General features: G+C 45.9%; 1 protein-coding gene and 2 non-coding genes across 3 annotated transcripts in view; 2 read left to right on the top strand and 1 right to left on the bottom strand.

Moving 5' to 3' along the window:
• Window positions 1-17,311, bottom strand: part of LOC144128912 (uncharacterized) — a 165,169-nt gene that overhangs the window by 71,635 nt on the left and 76,223 nt on the right. The window lies entirely within an intron of this gene.
• Window positions 12,339-12,410, top strand: TRNAS-ACU (transfer RNA serine (anticodon ACU)). The gene has a single exon. It is a non-coding gene; the product is annotated as a tRNA-Ser (tRNA).
• Window positions 15,341-15,414, top strand: TRNAS-GCU (transfer RNA serine (anticodon GCU)). Its single transcript has one exon. It is a non-coding gene; the product is annotated as a tRNA-Ser (tRNA).

The raw sequence follows: 17,311 nt of genomic DNA, 5'->3' as shown, positions 1-17,311 counted from the left end.
ACATCGCACAGCACACGGGCGCCTTTGCGTTTTGCCTCCATAAAAACGCAGCCGCCGCGGTCGGGTTCGAACCCATTAAGGAGCCCGTGACGCAGAAAAGCCAGCATCCGTTGTCGGCGTCGTTGACCGTGAGCGAAAAATCCCCGAAGAATTCCCAGAGAAGCAGCATAGGTGGGCCACTTACGTCATGGGACCTTGTGGCGTCTCTTCCCCACTGCGTCTCTTCCCCAATGCGTCTCTTCCCCAATGTCTGACTCGAATCACTTCCGTTCTCTACGACTCAACTCTTGAGAGGATCGGGCTGCAACGCTTCTTTTCCAGTGGAGGACTTTTCTAATAGACGTTTTTAGCATACCGGAGACGTACTACCGAAGAAGTATACCGGTTTACCGGACCCCTCGTGCGCATGCGCAGTGGCATTGTTGGGGTGAGGGGGAGCCACCGCGCGTGCACAGCCGGCGTCCGGTAAGCCGGTATACGTCTTCGGTAGCACGTCTACGGTATGCTAAAAACGTCTAATGATATTTATTTCATTCTCTCAGTCTGCAGTGAGCATGCAGTGAGGCGGTGACAGAGTATTCAAGCACACATTGCTGTATCATGTATAGCCCCCCCCCCCCCCCCCCCCCCACCCTCCGTCGGCACCGAGACGGCTTACAGATTTCTACCATGCGCTTCATTTTCTACGCGGTTGAAAGTGATGTCTGCCATTCGCTGACTAATATTATATATGCATCGTAGAGTGTGCATTGAAAGCGACCCGGTTCGTACCTGACGCACGAAAAATTCCATTCACTGCATCGCTTTCTTCTATTCTTGCAACTTTACTCGTAGACAAAGGATTTTCTGCGCTCAAGCAAGCATGGATAATGGAAGGTCTAGGAGAACGCAGGACTGCATTTGGGCCCGGTGTGAGCCCCGCTTCCTTTGTCCGCGAGCGCCTTTTGTTCTGGAAAACCTTTTGTACGCCACGTGCTCGCTAAACGAACAGGAAGTATTTACTCGTGAAGCGCCGTAGTTGAACAACCAGACCAAAACCAGAACAAGAAAAGTTAGTGCTTGCGTATAAATTCCTGTGGGGATGTATACAGGTAGCCGACTGCACTCTAAACACAAATTAGCCTTCAAAGGAGTAGTAAACGAGCAAGCTGCACTCTAGAGCGCTCCTTTTTAGGGGCAGGGCATGGACGAAATTTCAGTTCACGAGGAAATTTCTATGCCTAAATATACGGAAGGCTTACTGTGGGAAACGGAGGCATATAACCACTACATAGTAACGTGATGCAGTTAACAATGTGAGGAGGCCTTTAAACGCGGCACTGGAGGTCCTTAGGTTGAAATCTCGGTTGAAATCTTCATAACTGCTAGAACTTTGCACGTTTTGAAGAGGGAATTTATTTCCGTTATTAACCGTAATTATTCTGTATGTTCAGTGAGGGAAATCTACCCCAGGGCTTCGGCACCATGCCCTGCTCTTCAAAAGGGATGCGCTAACGAACAGTTTACTCTTTATTTTTTTTTTACTCCCGTAAATGCTAATTCGAGTTTAAAATGCAGATTAGAGGACGGATGAAGCTGATGGAGCGGCGAAGTTTTCCATAACGGAAAAGAAGCTGAGACAGCGAATTTTTGCTGCTTAGGGCAGCTCTAATTCAAGTTAAACAAGAATACCTCTCTCTGTCAAATCTCAGAGTTTAGTTTGCAATAATAAAAGACTGCGCAGGTTACATGCATAAATTCTTGTGATTGAGTTGCTCACATTTTTTCTAATTCATAGCGCATTAAGAGTGGTCTGTAAAATCCTAAATTCATGAATAGTTGCGAAATGGTGGCGACAAAACGACAGCACCGCTGCTCCTGTCGTTTCCCTTGTACGTTTGCTATTTCGCTAGTAATAATGCACCGAGGAAGCAAGTACCAACTAGCCCTACTAAACGTTTTAACGTTCAGAGTAGAAGATCCGCACCCTTGCCTCATCGGCGATGGAGCTAATGATCCTATCGTTATAGTCATCTTCTGGTTTCAGATCTTCCATCAATCTCTTCACATCCTTCACAGTCGATGAGCAAGTAGAGCAGGGGAAGGAATCAATGAAGCCACGCTCTAAGCAGCCCGACCTAAGAGGCTCAAGTTGACAAAAAAGGCTTTCACAAGTGTATTCGGCATATTTTCATACGTGCATCACCAGGACCTGACCAATTTCTTATTTGAAATAAGGTTTGCGCGCTGGTTTTTCTATAGGTGGTACACGGCAGCTTTCGTTCTCATAGTCACTGCAAAACAAAGGTGTATAGATTTGCTTGCCATCACACCATAATATTGATTAGTTTACGGTTCTGGATTTGGCTCTTTTAGAAAAAAATTCCGCATATGTACTAAAACATTTTGCGCAGCCTCAGCATGGCATGATAATTCTGCAAAGCCGGGTTTTGGTGCTCCGTGGAAATTGTGCTAGCCCACAATACGCGTCACTTACAGTGTTTGTAGTATATCAGTTATTAAGAGACATCAACTGCACGGAAAATAAAATGGGAATTTCTCGGACAAGTTTTCAACCTTGTTTTTACTGTGATCCTGACAAAGGCTATTCTTTACGTCTTTGAGCTGTTAGAATACATGGAGCTGTTAAGCCTGAGAAGGAAAATATGCAGCGTCATGGCAGTGCTTGACTCACGGTTTGTATTTTCAATGGCCTTAGTCTCTTCTGATATCCCCAGTTTCCTTGAAACACTACATTATCTCAAGCACAGTTCGAATGTGGGATTAAATAGCTGCCCTAAAATTCTTGGAAGGCTTTGTGGGCGACGTTATATAGCGAGCTTTAACAGCCGATATACTGAGACATCGAAAAATAATTAAATAAAGCCCACCTGTGCCTTTGCATTATATGCAGAAGACAACAAAACATGAAGAGTTGTTTAATCTGTGCAGCTCGGTATTGTACTCGTGTTTATTTCTTTCTGAGGGCAATGATTGAAGACACACGCTCACCCAGGTGTCATGCGGAACTCTACATTAAAACACAGGTCTTTCTACGCCTCGTTTTCTGCCTTAAACTCTGTGGCTAGCTTTGCGTGATTCATTTGAAGATTGTTTGAACGGAAGTCTGTGCCTGGAAATGGTTGCTTCAGTGCGCGTGTGTCTTTTCTACTTGAATGTGTTAATGTTTGTCCTTCTTATAACAAATGCGCATAAACTAAAAAAATTATGCTAAAAAAAAGAAAGACATACAATACCACTGGTAGCGGCGAACAAATTTCCACTTCGATCCCTAATGGCCCGCCTTCATGTTCTAGCTGGTGCTAAAGTGATCGCCTGCCTAGGCGTACCACAGGATCGATATACGGAGGGCGCGCCATATGGGAGTTGCCGAGGCTGAGAGGGAATGAGGGAATCACGGAAGGGAAAGGCTTTATGTTAGGAGGCAAGGATCCGTGTTTGGTACTTACGCCAGGTGCAACTTTATTTTGAGTTTTCTGTTTTCTTGGCTGTTACCGATTGCTCTCTAGGTAACTGTTTTTTGCACACAAGTGCCGAGACATTTCTGCACGCTTCTAGCAAGTTTAATATTACTTCTTCTTTGCAATAAAGATTTATTTGCAAAATTATTGCACGCGTTCTTAATCGGCGTTTGCAGAGGTCAAGTCCGGGCACTACTTTTTGCTTTTTTTTTACTTATGGCTTTTCTTCATCGCGTGCAGAAAATTATGCAGAAAAAGAAAGAACTTCCGGTTGCTATAGTCAACAGAAATATACGTGCTCAACTGGAGACCTTCGTTACTGGGAGGCTGATATGGTGAGAGATGTTATCATCATCGTCATCATCGTCGTCATCATCATCGTCATCATCAGCATTACTACACCCACTGCAGGGCAATGGCCTCTCCCATGTCGCTCCGATTAACCCTCTCTTTTACCAGCGTCATCCACCTTTTGCCTGCAAACTTCTTAATCTCATCCGCCCACCTAACCTTCTGCCGCCCCCTGCTACGCTTGCCTTCTCTTGGAATCCACTCTGTTACCCTTAAGGACCAGCGGTTATCTTGCCTTCGCATTACATGCCCTGCACAAGCCCATTTCTTCCTCTTGATTTCGACTAGGATGTCATTAACCCGCGTTTGTTCCCTCACCCACTCTGCCCGCTTCCGGTCTCTTAACGTTACACATATCATTTTTCTTTCCATGGCTCGCTGCGTTGTCCTTAACTTAAGCTGAACTCTTTTCGTTAGTCTCTACGTTCCTGCCCCGTAGGTGAGTACCGGTAATTATAGCTGTTGTACACTTTTCTCTTGAGGGAAATTGGTAAACTGCCATTCATGATCTGGTAGAACCTGCCATATGCGCTCCACCCCATTCTTATCCTTCTAGTTATTTCCCTCTCATGATCCGGATCAGCTGTCACTACCTGCCCTAAGTAGGCTCTTTACCACTTTCAGGCGCTCACTGCTAATTGTGAACTGCTGTTCCCTTGCAAGACTGGTGATCATTATTTTGGTTTTCTGCATGTTAGTTTTTAGACGCAGAATTCTGCTCCGCCTGTCTAATTCATTGATCATGATTTGCAGTTCACCTCCTGAGTGACTCAGCAAGGCAGTGTCATCAGCGAATCGCAGATTATTTAGGTATTCTTCATTTACTCTTATTCCCAACTGTTCCCAATTCAGGCCTTGGAATACCTCCTGTAAACAGGCGGTGAATAGCATTGGCGAGATCGTGTCTCCTTGCCTGACGCCCTTCCTTATTAGAATTTTATTGCTGACTTTATGGAGGACTATATGGTAGCTGTGCAGTTGCTATATATATATATATATATATATATATATATATATATATATATATATATATATATATATATATATATATATCTTAAAGTATTTTGACATAAGGCTCTTCTACACCCTGATTACGCAATGCCTGTATGACTGCTGAGGGTTCCACTGAGTCGAATGCTTTCTCGTAATCAATGAAGGCTATATAGAGAGGTTGGTTATATTCTGCGCATTTCTCTGTCACCTGATTGATAGTGTGAATATGTTCTATTGTGTAATATCATTTACGAAAGCCTGTCTGATCATTTGGTTGATTAAAGTACAAGGTTGCCCTGAGCCTGTTAGCGATTACCTTAGTAGATACTTTGTAGGCAACGGATAGTAAGCTGATCGGCCTGTAATTTTTCAAGTCCTTGGCGTCTCCCTTCTTAGGAATTAATATTTGCATTCTTCCAAGCTTCCGGTACGATCTAGGTCATAGGGCATTGCGTACACAGAGTGGCTAGTTTTTCTAGCACTATCTCCCCTCCATCCTTCAACAGAGCTGCTCTTAGCTGATCCTCCCCAGCTGCTTTTCCCCTTTCCATTGCTCCTAAGGCTTTCTTTACTTCCTCTTTCGTTACTGGCGGGATTACGCATTGCTCTGCGCTACTGCCTCTCTCATTAACGCTATGATTACATTGACTACTGTACAGATTGTATATAACTCCTCGGCTACTTTAACTATCTTATCCATATTGCTCATGACATTGCCCTCCTTGTCTCTTAATGCATACATCTGGTTTTTACCTATGCCTAGTTTCCTCTTCACCGCTTTTAGGCTACTCCGTTCTTTAGAGCATGCTCGATTCTCTCCATATTAAACTTCCTTATGTCAGCTACCTTGCGCTTATTTATTAACTTCGATAGGTCTGCTAGTTTTATTCTGTCTGTAGGGTTAGACGCCCTCATGCTTTGACGTTTCTTAATCAGATCTTTCGTCTCCTGAGATAGCTTTCCGGTATCCTGTCGAGCTGTCCTACCGCCTTCTTCTACTGCGCACTCCGTAATGATGGCTGTCAGATTATCGTTCATTGTATGAACATCAATATCTTCTTCCTCAGTTAAAGCCGAATATCTGCTTTGCAGCGATATCTTTAATTCCTGTACATTCCCTCTTACCTCTAAATTGTTAATGGTCTTCTTCTTCGCTAGCTTCTTCCGTTCCCTCTTCAAGTCTAGGCTAATTCTACACCTTACCATTCTATGGTCGCTGCAACGCACCCTTCCGAGGACGGCCACATCCTGAATGATGCCAGGTTTAGCGCATAGTATGAAGTCTATTTCATTTTTAATCTCACCATTGGGGCTCTTCCAGGTCCACTTCCTGTTCTCTCGTTTGCGGAAAAAAAGCATTCATGATCCGTAAATTATTTCTATCCGCGAATTCGACTAATAACTCTCCCCTGCTATTTCTAGAGCCTATCCCATAGTCGCCTACCGCGTGGTCGTCAGCCTGCTTCTCGCCCACTTCCGCATTGAAGTCGCCCATCAGTACAGTGTACTGTGTTTTTACTTTGTTCATTGCCGGTTCTACGTCCTCACAGAAACTTTCAACGGTCTGTTCATCATGGCTGGATGTGGGTGCGTAGGCCTGCACTACTTTCAGCTTGTACCTCCTATTGAGCCTAATTACAATAGCTGCTACCCTCGCGGTAATACTAAAGAACTCCTCTGCGTTGTCATCTATATCCTGATTAATGAGGAATCCCACAATTAGTTCTCGTCTATCCGCTAATCTGCGATGGCACAGTATGTGTCCGTCCTTTAGTACTGTATACGCCTCACCTGCCCTCCTAACTTTGCTAAGCCCTATGACATCTCAATTAATTCCCGCTAGTTCCTCGAACAGCACTGCTAGGCTAGCCTCACTGATAACATTCTAGCGTTAAACGTTGCCAGGTTCAGATTCCATTGGCGGCCTGTCCGGAGCCAGAGATTCTTAGCACCCTCCGGTGCGTCACAGGTCTGACCGCCGCCGTGGTCAGTTGCTTCGCAGTCGCTGGGGACTGAGGGCCGAGGGTTAATTGGTTTGATCATAGAAGGTTGTGGCCAAGTACTACACCAGGGTGGCCAATTCCTGTTCTGGTGAGGGAGTGCGTTGTCGGTTCTGGTCACCGGGCTCAGGCCGCACCTCAGGCCTCGTTACGCAATTCCGTCGACACGTGGTTTTTTTTTTTTTAACCCGGTGGAGAATTGCGCGGCACGAGGATTTGAGCCCCGGTCTTGCACGCGAGGCGGACGCTCTACCTCTACTCCATCGCTGCTTAATCCTTAATTGCGTACGTTGAATTTTGGTAAAAGCCCCTAAAATTTTTGCCGCATGTATTGGATTTACACACTGCGTAAGACTCGCTGTGTCCCAATGTCGTTTCCAAGCTCCCAACTAATTCGTTGCACTGATTCTAAAATATCGGTACCACCATGTGCCTACATAATTTAGAAAGCTGGCTGCATTCACTGAAAAAAAGTTCGCACCATTCTCTCCATTCTGCCAGCGTTGTTTCTTTATCAACGCCCCACGGTGACATGTTTGACGAGTTAAGGTTCGCTACATAGACCGTTCCACGGCTGCTGACCCGAAAGACACGGGTTCGATTCCGGCCGCGCCGGTCGCATTTTGACGAAGGCGAAATTCTAGAGGCCCGTGTGCTGTGCGAGGTCAGTCTATGTTACAGAACCCCAGGTGGTCAAAATTTCCGAAGCCTTTCACTACGGCATCCCCATAGCCTGAGACGCTTTGCGACGTTGAACACCAATGAACCAAACAGACCGTCTCATTCCAAATCACATGATTCCTATTGTGGCTCATTTCATAGGACTAATACGGTTCAGTATTTATTTGAGGATATCTATCTTCGGTTAAAGAAAACAAGATGCCCTAATTGCACCCACTCTGAAATCGTAAATTGTAAATTGTGGAACCTAACGTTCCGAATGGACGCCATAGTGGAGGACGACTGATTAATTTAGACGAACTCTGGTTCTTCAACGTGCATTGACATCGCGTAGGACACAGGGATTTTTATTTGGCATCCATCAAAATGCGACCACCGCGACTGCGGTCGACCCCGCAACCTTATAATCAGCAGGCGAACGCCAAAGCCACAGGGCCAACTCAAGACCATGCTGCCAAGACCATGCGGAACCCCTGACGATAGGGGCTCATATACTCGCATGTCCCTCATATAGCCTTCTCTTCGTTATTTCTTTTGTGTCTTAAATGGCCTTATGTCCTTTATATGACCTCACGTCCCTTATATCGACATGCTACGGGCTTAATTTGCTGCTTAAATAAAGAAAAATAAATTAAAATCATCTTAAATTCAGAGAAAATGTCCGAATCATCGGAATGTACAATTAAAAAAGTGTCCCACACAAACATTCCTTTATTTCGTAAAAGGATCTGTAATCATTGCTTACTTCGTGCGAGAAAAAATGCGAGGCGACTGTTTTTAGCAGTCGACCAAATGTTGGAGCGCACGCGCGTTGTCGGATGAACCAATACATATGTCCTCTAGAGAGAGAAAGAGAGAAACGGAATTTTAATGAGAGGAGAGGAGGAGAGGTCGGCGGTAAGGTGACCCTGGCCTGCTACTCCACACTGGGGAAGGGGAAGGGGAAGAAAGGGAAAGAGCAAATGAGGGTTGATGAACACACACACACACACACACACACACACACACACACACACACACACACACACACACACACACACACACACACACACACACACACACACACACACACACACACACACACACACACACACACACACACACACACACAAACACGCACGCGCGCACACACACACACACACACACACACACACACACACACACACACACACACACACACACACACACACACACACACACACACACACACACACACACACACACACACACACACACACACACACACACACACACACACTGGCTGGCACTCGCATCGCGGTGATTAGTCGCACGTGAAAATCGTGTCTTGAAAACACACCAACGCATGTCATTAACACATACTGGAGTAGGGGCTCCATGAAAACACAAATGTGCACACTCACGCATGACGTCAGAGCTGTCACTGTGCACTAACGCGGTACGCTGTGTAAGCAGTGTAGGCAGATGGTCACAGACTTGCACTACTGGACACCGGCTTTGCGAGCGCCCTTACTGCACTGATGGAACGAGAACACTGGAAAAGCTACCGTGAGACAACTGGACTCTCGCCCTGTCTCTGAAGAAACTCTTTTGGGCGCCAGGGCGAAACGGGCTGATGGATGGTGTGAGACGAATACCGTGTTTAGGTTTTTATGTGAAACAAGCCTGGATATGTCTTCTAGGACTTTCAGAACATCAACAGCCTCCCCCTCTCTTACCGCACATACACACCGCGATAAAAAACACATACTACTTAATGTAAAACGATTACAAGCTGCGTGATAACGCGAAGAATGCTGACAGCAATGCCTGCGACGGACACGCAACAAAAACATGGAAGAAAATGCCGAAGCGCAGAACAAAACAAAAGACCATCCCGCCGTACCTTCTTGGCTAATGATCATAACGACGAGCACAGTTTCTTTATATTTCGATTGAATCCTAGCGCCACTTACTCGTTAATGGCCAGTATTTTGCGCCGCTCATTCATCATCATAACCCTATGGCCGGAGCCCTGTGCACATGCGAGCTCCAACGCCTGTCCGAATCAGACGCAGGTTGGCCAAATTGCTCTGAATTAACGAGAGTTTCATGCCATATAATAGTACTACATACGTTTAACGGAATGGGAAGGGGTGACCAAATTATCCAATTTTTCGAATTTTACGGGGGTCAAATTACTGAGGTTTTACTGTTCTACCATTGTGGCCTTATGTCCCTTATATATAGCCCAATACGTGTGTGTCCCTCATATGGACTTCTGTCGGTTATATAGCCTCATGACCACAAGACCCTTATATGGTCTCACGTGCCTCATATGGCCTACTGCTCCTAATATGACCACTTGCCTTCAGTTTCCTTTATATTGCCTTATGTCACTTCTACGGCCTTCTAATTCTTTTTATAGCCTCGTGACTACATTCTTCTTAACGTCTATACATTACATGCTCTCATACTCATATGTTCCTCATGTGGTGTTTTGTTTCTTATTTAGCCCCATGTGTACATGTCCTCTGATGCCTCAAGCCTGCCTGCGCAACATCGACTTTGCGCAGCAGGTGACCGCGGTATTTTTCCGTTAGAGTGCACCACGACGCCAACCGTGGTATCCTCTGCGCTGTCTATCGCGAAAAAAAATCCCTCAAAGGGCAATCGACGGGGTATGTAAAAGCTATCTTCTCGGCTGGCCGTGCCGCGAGGGTGCCGCAGTTAAGCAGCACGGCGAACTTTGCTGTCTTCATGGTTCCGCGAAGTGCCCCAATTTTTAACGCTTAATCTTCTCCGCAGCCTGGCGCTCTTCGCAACCCGGTACCCTCCGAGCCTCTCTTCATTAGCGATTTTCCCAAGTTTCGTCGTCTCAATTACAGCGCGACAAACCACGCGTCTTGGACGGTGTAATGAGCTGCGCTAGGTAATGAAACTTCTAGGCCAAACAAAGCGGTTTAAAATTAGTGTAAGAGCAGTGAGGCGAGGTATGGAGCAGAACCTGATAGGTATAACACTAAAAGATAGAAAGCGGGTCAGCTGCAGAGTGCCGAAAGCACCGATGTCGCCCAAGGTCGCCTAAGACCCATGGCAACAGCGTGTTTAACATTAAAACACCTTTTACTCAAGAATTTTTTTTTGCAACATGTGCGCAACGGCAAGCACTGCTGCTGTCGTCAAACACATAACACAGGCACGACTACATTCCTTTTTGCTTTACGCAATTCCTTTTCTCTTCTGCAGCAGCTTGCTGTTGCGCAACACAAGTTACCATGCAGCGGGCATTTTGACGATGACGCCATCTTAGCCTTCATTTTTTTTTTAAACTTAGGTTAAACGTGTACCGGACGGCGGGCGCGAGGCCCGGCGTCGTTCACGATTATCGGTGCTGGTTCACCGGATCCATTCGAGCTCTTCTTCTACAAAATCTGTTCATATTTCTCGATTTATTCGATATTAATAAGTCAAGCTTGTCATTGCTAAAAATATTTAAACCGTCAAGTCCCCTTCTCCTATTCAATAACATCCTTCTAGGAATGACTGTTGAGTTATTTTTAATATTTGGTGAGGTTTGAGTGCCTCGCTCTTCGAGTTTTCGTGGAACTTGCTGTCCCAATTTTCTGCCCCTCTCCTCGCTTCTTTCCGTGAAATGAGGGACGCAGTTTGTCTTCATTAACGCAATACAAGCCGCAGACGTGTTGCGAAAAAGTCCGCTCCTAAAGGCCTCTCAATGGGCAAAAGCGTCACAGATCACTGAGCTTACAAGACCGTCTCAAGAGACCAAGCATCCCTTGTATTAATATGGTCGCTGTGAGAGGCGATTTCGTCTATGAAATATGCTTTGTGAAAGCATTAGCACCAGCTACTCCGTGAACTTAAATAAAAGCAAAAAAATGAAGGCGACGGCGTAAGAAGAAGAAACTGCCTTTACGGTGAAGTGTGCTTCTATTAAATAGAAGTCACTGCGGCGTGACTTTATACAAAAACTCCAGCCTGTTCAAGAGGAGTCAGTGAAATCACGTCAGTGCTAATGGCCGTTACGCTGTGATCATATCCTCGAGCAGCTGCGCCCAGTTCTGAGTCCTCCAAGACTCGTCTTTTGCTATTCCTGCAGGCACGCGAGCCGCAAATTGGGCCAATTAGTACCTCGTCATCTTGTGCGCGCTGCTTTGAGTGGGAGACGCGCCATTCAATGTACACATGCGCTCTGGACCGGAAAACACTGTCAGCGAAGCCGCGTGAAAGCGCGCTCGTTACTTCCGGCAGGGCGGCTTCTTTTCTCCGCCGACATCAAAAGCCGAGAGGAGGAGCGCATCCGTCTCCTCCGGCGATTTACTCGGGATGTTTTGGGCATCACTGCCCTAATGACCGGCCGCGGCGTTGCTCGCGAAGATTAACAAGTTTGCTGCTCTTGTGGAGAGGGGCTCTGAATGACACGTAGTCGCGCTTTTCACGTTACGCTCCACTGAAAGTCCTTGAACTTGCAGCGATAGCTTGGATGATTTACTTGCTGGTTGTTTGGAACAGATTTTTATGCGGCACTTCGATGATCGTTTCGACTGTTATGATATCCGTTCACGCTTTGTGAATATCGTTGTGTTCCAGAAAGCACTTGCTGATTTCGGATAGTGGGCAGTTTCATTCAACCCGGCTTCTTGACAGAAAATTTTTCTGACGCTTATTTTGACTGTACAGTAGCACTGGCAGGGGATAGTGAAGCTGAGCGTAAAAGCTTTGATGAGACAAAAAACATTGATTTTAGTCTCTACCCCAAATATAAGCGTTCACTGCCGGAGCCTACAAACATTGTGGAGAGCTGATTTCGGCAGTGATTCCGAGAGCGCATATTGGTGAAAAAAAATGAATATTTTCTATGCAGAACTTACCCGCCGCGGTAGCTCAGTGGTTAGAGCGCTTGACTACTGATCTGGAGTTCCCGGGTTCGAACCCGACCGCGGCGGCTGCGTTTTTATGGAGGAAAAACGCTAAGGCGCCCGTGTACTGTGCGATGTCAGTGCACGTTAAAGATCCCCAGGTGGTCGAAATTATTCCGGAACCCTCCACTACGGCACCTCTCTCTTCCTTTCTTCTTTCACTCCCTCCTTTATCCCTTCCCTTGCGGCGCGGTTCAGGTGTCCAACGATATATGAGAAAGATACTGCGTCATTTCCTTTCCCGCCCAAAAAAAACCAATTAATATTATTCTATGCAGAACTTGCACACCCCGGATTATTTTGCATGGGTTATGTAGTATGTGGTTTATGATGGAAAATAAAGATAATTATCGTCTCGGCGGTTCGCGCGCTACAGGAAATTAAAAGAAGTGTTTTCATATTTTTGTGAATGTTACCAAAGAAGTTTCATCGCATTAATCTCAGAGAGGATGAAGGGTGGTTCCAACATGTATAAACGTGCGACAACGTATCTGCGAACAGTGAGAATTACAGACTTAAGAAAAAAAATTGGAGTGGACACTTAAGCTCCGCCTTAAGGGTATGGCGTGATAGCTAATGGGTTAATTCTCATATATGCAGTAAAGCACGTTCTGGGGCAAGTTGACGTATAGCTTGACCAGATGAAGCGCACAAAAGACAGCACACAGACAAAGAATAACACAAGACAGGCGCTTCTCCTGTCTCGTGTTATTGTTTGTCTGTGTGCTGTCGTTTGCGCGCTTCATCAACTTAAATCATATATGCAGAATTGGGCATTCTCCATAACATTCATAGATCCCTAGTAGTCCTCATACCAAGCCTGGGGCAGTGGTGCAGCAGTTAAGCGATGCGCCCCTACCCCTGCGATGGCAGGTGCTGCCACCGGTGGGCCTTGTGGGCCCTAGGTTGCTTTTCCCAGCAACCTCGCGCGACCAATCATTAATTTAACTGCCACCTGCCACGGCGGGCGGTGTGCTCGCTATCCGGTGGTCAGGTTTTGATGACGCCACACGGTCACGTGACCTAGCTGGCCCACCTACCTCCTAGGTTACAACTATGGGAATATTTGGGGGATTTTTCGCTCGCGGTCGACGACGCTGACGATGTCGAATTTTCTGCCACACGAGATCATTAACGCTCCCGCGTTAATAGAGCCGCTGAATGTCGGGCGCTGGAGATTAAGTTGGTTTTACCAGTGGAGAGCACAAGCACACCTATAATACTCATCATGGTGCGCCAATTTGAATATCCATCACTCAGTGCGGAATACTGCTGTACAGAGGCCTTTCCCTGCTTTCATTAATTACCGTGGCCTGTATCAGCTGCGGCCATCATATTCCAATGACTTTCGCAACCTTACTGCAGCACCTCAATCTCAGCTTCCCTAGTGTGTACAGTGTGTACAACCCTGATCTGTGACGTAAGCGAGATGCGGTGGCGCTGCTGTCTCCCGGTGGGAATAACAGCTGAAGGTATGACCCTTAGGAATGCACGTAAACAAAATTTTTTAACGTAGTTTTCTGGTTTCCCAGTGTGCGAAGAGGTCGTCTCTTCATGAACAAAAGCCGAGTACATCACAGAACAGAACAGGAACGCACGAAACATCATTTTAAAGTCGATGCTTTTTAACACCACAGTATGAGCGTGCCGGAGCTACCCCGTGTGGACGTACAGAGCAGTGATGTGGCTTATTATTATTATTATTATTATCGAAAGAGATGTAAATAAAGCATTCCATAATTAGTATCTTTTCCCAATGCTTCTATGAAAGTGACCATTCCTTAACCGCTGGCTGGTACCTTTAAGACGAGCGTCAAAAAGCATGCAACGTAATTTCAAAGCTTATGTATCTTTAAAGTCACGCTAAATGTATTGTGATGCTAGACATAACTGCATGAAGCGCTCTGTCCGTTGGGTGTTCACCCGAATCACAAAAGCTTGTCGTAAACTCTGACATATTTCTGCGTGCACTACATAAGCTCATTAAAGCAGTCATTGAAACCATGGAGTTTCTCAATATTACCTCGAGGGAAAGCAAGCGAAGATGCACTTGTTCTACAATGTAGAAGCACACGAATGCCGGGAACATGAGGTTTCTCATTTGGCTGGGCTATTGTTGGACACGAAATGTACAGATTCAGCCATAGCAAAAAGACTCACCTCTTGGAAAACCTCGATGAAATGCCGTGAAAGTTTCCACACCAGCCTAGGACTTGTGTTTAATTTATTGAAGAATATAAAAGTGCGCAATTAAAATAATTTCATCCACGCATAGCGGCGGAGCTGCCGATTCCGGGGCGGAATCCACACTATCGGGCAGACATAGCCAAGCCAAACAAGGAACCTCGTCTTCCCGGAATTCCCGCAGTGGATTAAGTGCTTTTTAAGAAACACGCATAAGTGGTGGCGGCAGCTTTCCCTCTAGGTAACAGGGAGAAACTCTGCGGTTAAAACCATACAACCTACTCAGCTCTTCATGAACAGCACTTCTCAAGCGACTTGATAAGCGAACGAAAGCGCACAGCGCACTGTAGCACACTACGGCGCAGACGATACCCTCGGCCACCTTCGGCTTCCACAAGCGCCCCTTATGTTTGTAGGCATGGCCTTCACCTATATTCTTTATGGTTGAGAACGCTGATAAGGGCGGATGTAGGAGATGTAAATGTTTATTAAACTGTATCTCTCTATTTTCACTGTGTTATCAATACTGCTAGTAATGCATCGGCCTAGCACATTGTTCTGTGATATGCATCGGCATGTCACGAAGATTCTGAGAAAGCTGTAAAGCTTTCCTTTGTATCTGTATGACTGCGCTTGGGTGGATGCCAATGAGCAAATTACTCCACTATTACAAATCTACTCCACCTTTGGGGATTCCCCTAAACATTTGACCAACACTGTTCCCACTTTAAGCTATTGATCGATTCGCTCTCGGTCTACCATATGATTGCCGTCCCGGTTAGCTTAGTTGGTAGAGCGACTGCTCCGCTGAAGCGGTGGTCCCGGGTTCAAACCCCGGACCAGGACGAGCTTTTCTTTCACTACGAAGTTTCTGAGAAAGCTGTGTAGGTTCCTTTTGTAGCCGTATGGCTGCGCTCGGGTGGATGCCAATGAGTAATTACTCCCTTATTACAAATCTAATCCACCTTGGGGGATTCCCCTAAAAAAACATTTGACTTCCACTTCTTTCTTATCATTCGCGCCACTGCTTTTACGTCTCTTGTAACCGCACCGATCCCAACCAGTTCCATCGCTGGACACACTTCTCCGCGAACAGAGGAAACACACAGGAACGAAAGAATACAACGATTTTTCTGCTAGTGCCTTGCTTCTTTCCGCATGTGAAATGCGTCCAGCAGCAGCAAACAGTGCCAATTAGGCAAGTAGAAAGTTATTCAGTTGCATCGCTCGCGCATAAACATGTCACTCCGGCATATTTCTAATCAACATTGAGGCGTATGTTGGGCGAGAAGTGTTCTACACTCTTCTCACTTCTTTTCACTTCAACTTAATGATTAGCAAGTTCCCAGTTATCATACCACAGCCCCTTGTAATTAGAAGGCGCGTTCGTTGTTGCCAGCCTAGTAGAAAGTTCACTCGTAAAGCACCAAAGAAGGAAAAGCGGACAAGTGTGCTCAGGACTTGAAGCAGAGACGGGGACTTGTCTTTCCTCACGAAACCCACACTTCTGTCGAGTTTCCGCGTAAAGAAACCAGCCTAGCGTTTTGTCTTGGGCCATCGTTGCTTCCTAAAAAACAAGTTCCTGAAAGCCACGGCCAATTTCTGTCTTTCGCAAAGGGTGTTTACCATTTGCTTGAATATCACAACGCTGACAGTGTCCCAAGCGTAAAAGGTCTGTTTACTTCCTGTTCCGGCAAACTTCCGCACCGCCTGACACCGTCTCCCGAGGCGGAAAACCAGGTTCTGGCAGAATGTTCCCGCAGTTGTGTGCAAGCAGGCAGATAAGCTCGGATCAAAAGCTTCCAGGGGATTTTCGTTTCCTTACTATTTCCGCCCTTTGCACATGGAATTTCTTGCAGCTGCTTTCACTTTAGTCGTACTGCAAACTTTTTGTGAATTTCACTGCCAGCTAAGTACTTACCATTCCAGTGCAGGAAAATGTTACGACTTAAAGTGGGCTCGTCCCCTGGAAAGCTTGCTGCCTTGTGCAGCATGGCGAACCGCCCGTGTCGTGCTTCTACTGCTTTACATCGTGCATCATTTTCTAGTCGATCACGAGTGGACAGACATGAAGTCGGCTTCTTGCTCTGCAGGTCTTCAGTGAAATGAAAACTGGCAATCGCTTCCAATCACAGAACGCACATTTTCTTCATTTCAAACAATGCTATGTTTTATTGTTGATATTCTTTTTCCTGGTGCGAAACTACAATTCTTTTTTTGCATATATATCTAGCAAGAGGCTGATTTTCTGCAGGAATTCGAGGTATTCTAGGACATGTCTCAGTTTAAGGTTAATGGGTATTGCGAGTCATGACGAAACGGGAATGTGGCGTATGAGACTGCAGATACCTTCCATTATGAACGCTAAATTTAAGGCTGCAAAGCTGGAGCGCCCACTTCATTTCTTCAATCTTTGTCTCTCATTAAAACATGGCCTAACTACGTGTGTCGAACCTACGTCCTTACAATTAAGGAACTAGCAAACAGTCCGAAGATGACTATCGTTGTACACGTACCAGTAAAGGGAAGAGCTGAACGCTAATTTACGCAACGTCATGCCACAGTGGCTTTTACTGAAACGCCTTCTAAGGCTAGTGTATGCCATAGTTTGGTAAACCGGACGTCCAGTTTAATTTCATTAAATATATTTACTCATTCTGTCGTAACTTCTCAAGCGTGTTTAAATATACTATGAAAAAGGAGTAATTTAAACTCTTGCTGTATTGTAGCTCCCGCGGAAACT

This window comes from Amblyomma americanum, chromosome 4 (assembly GCF_052857255.1).
Source record: "Amblyomma americanum isolate KBUSLIRL-KWMA chromosome 4, ASM5285725v1, whole genome shotgun sequence".
Lineage (NCBI taxonomy): Eukaryota > Metazoa > Arthropoda > Arachnida > Ixodida > Ixodidae > Amblyomma > Amblyomma americanum.
The sequence above is the reverse complement of the archived record's forward strand: the minus strand, read 5'-3'. Positions and strand labels throughout refer to the sequence as shown.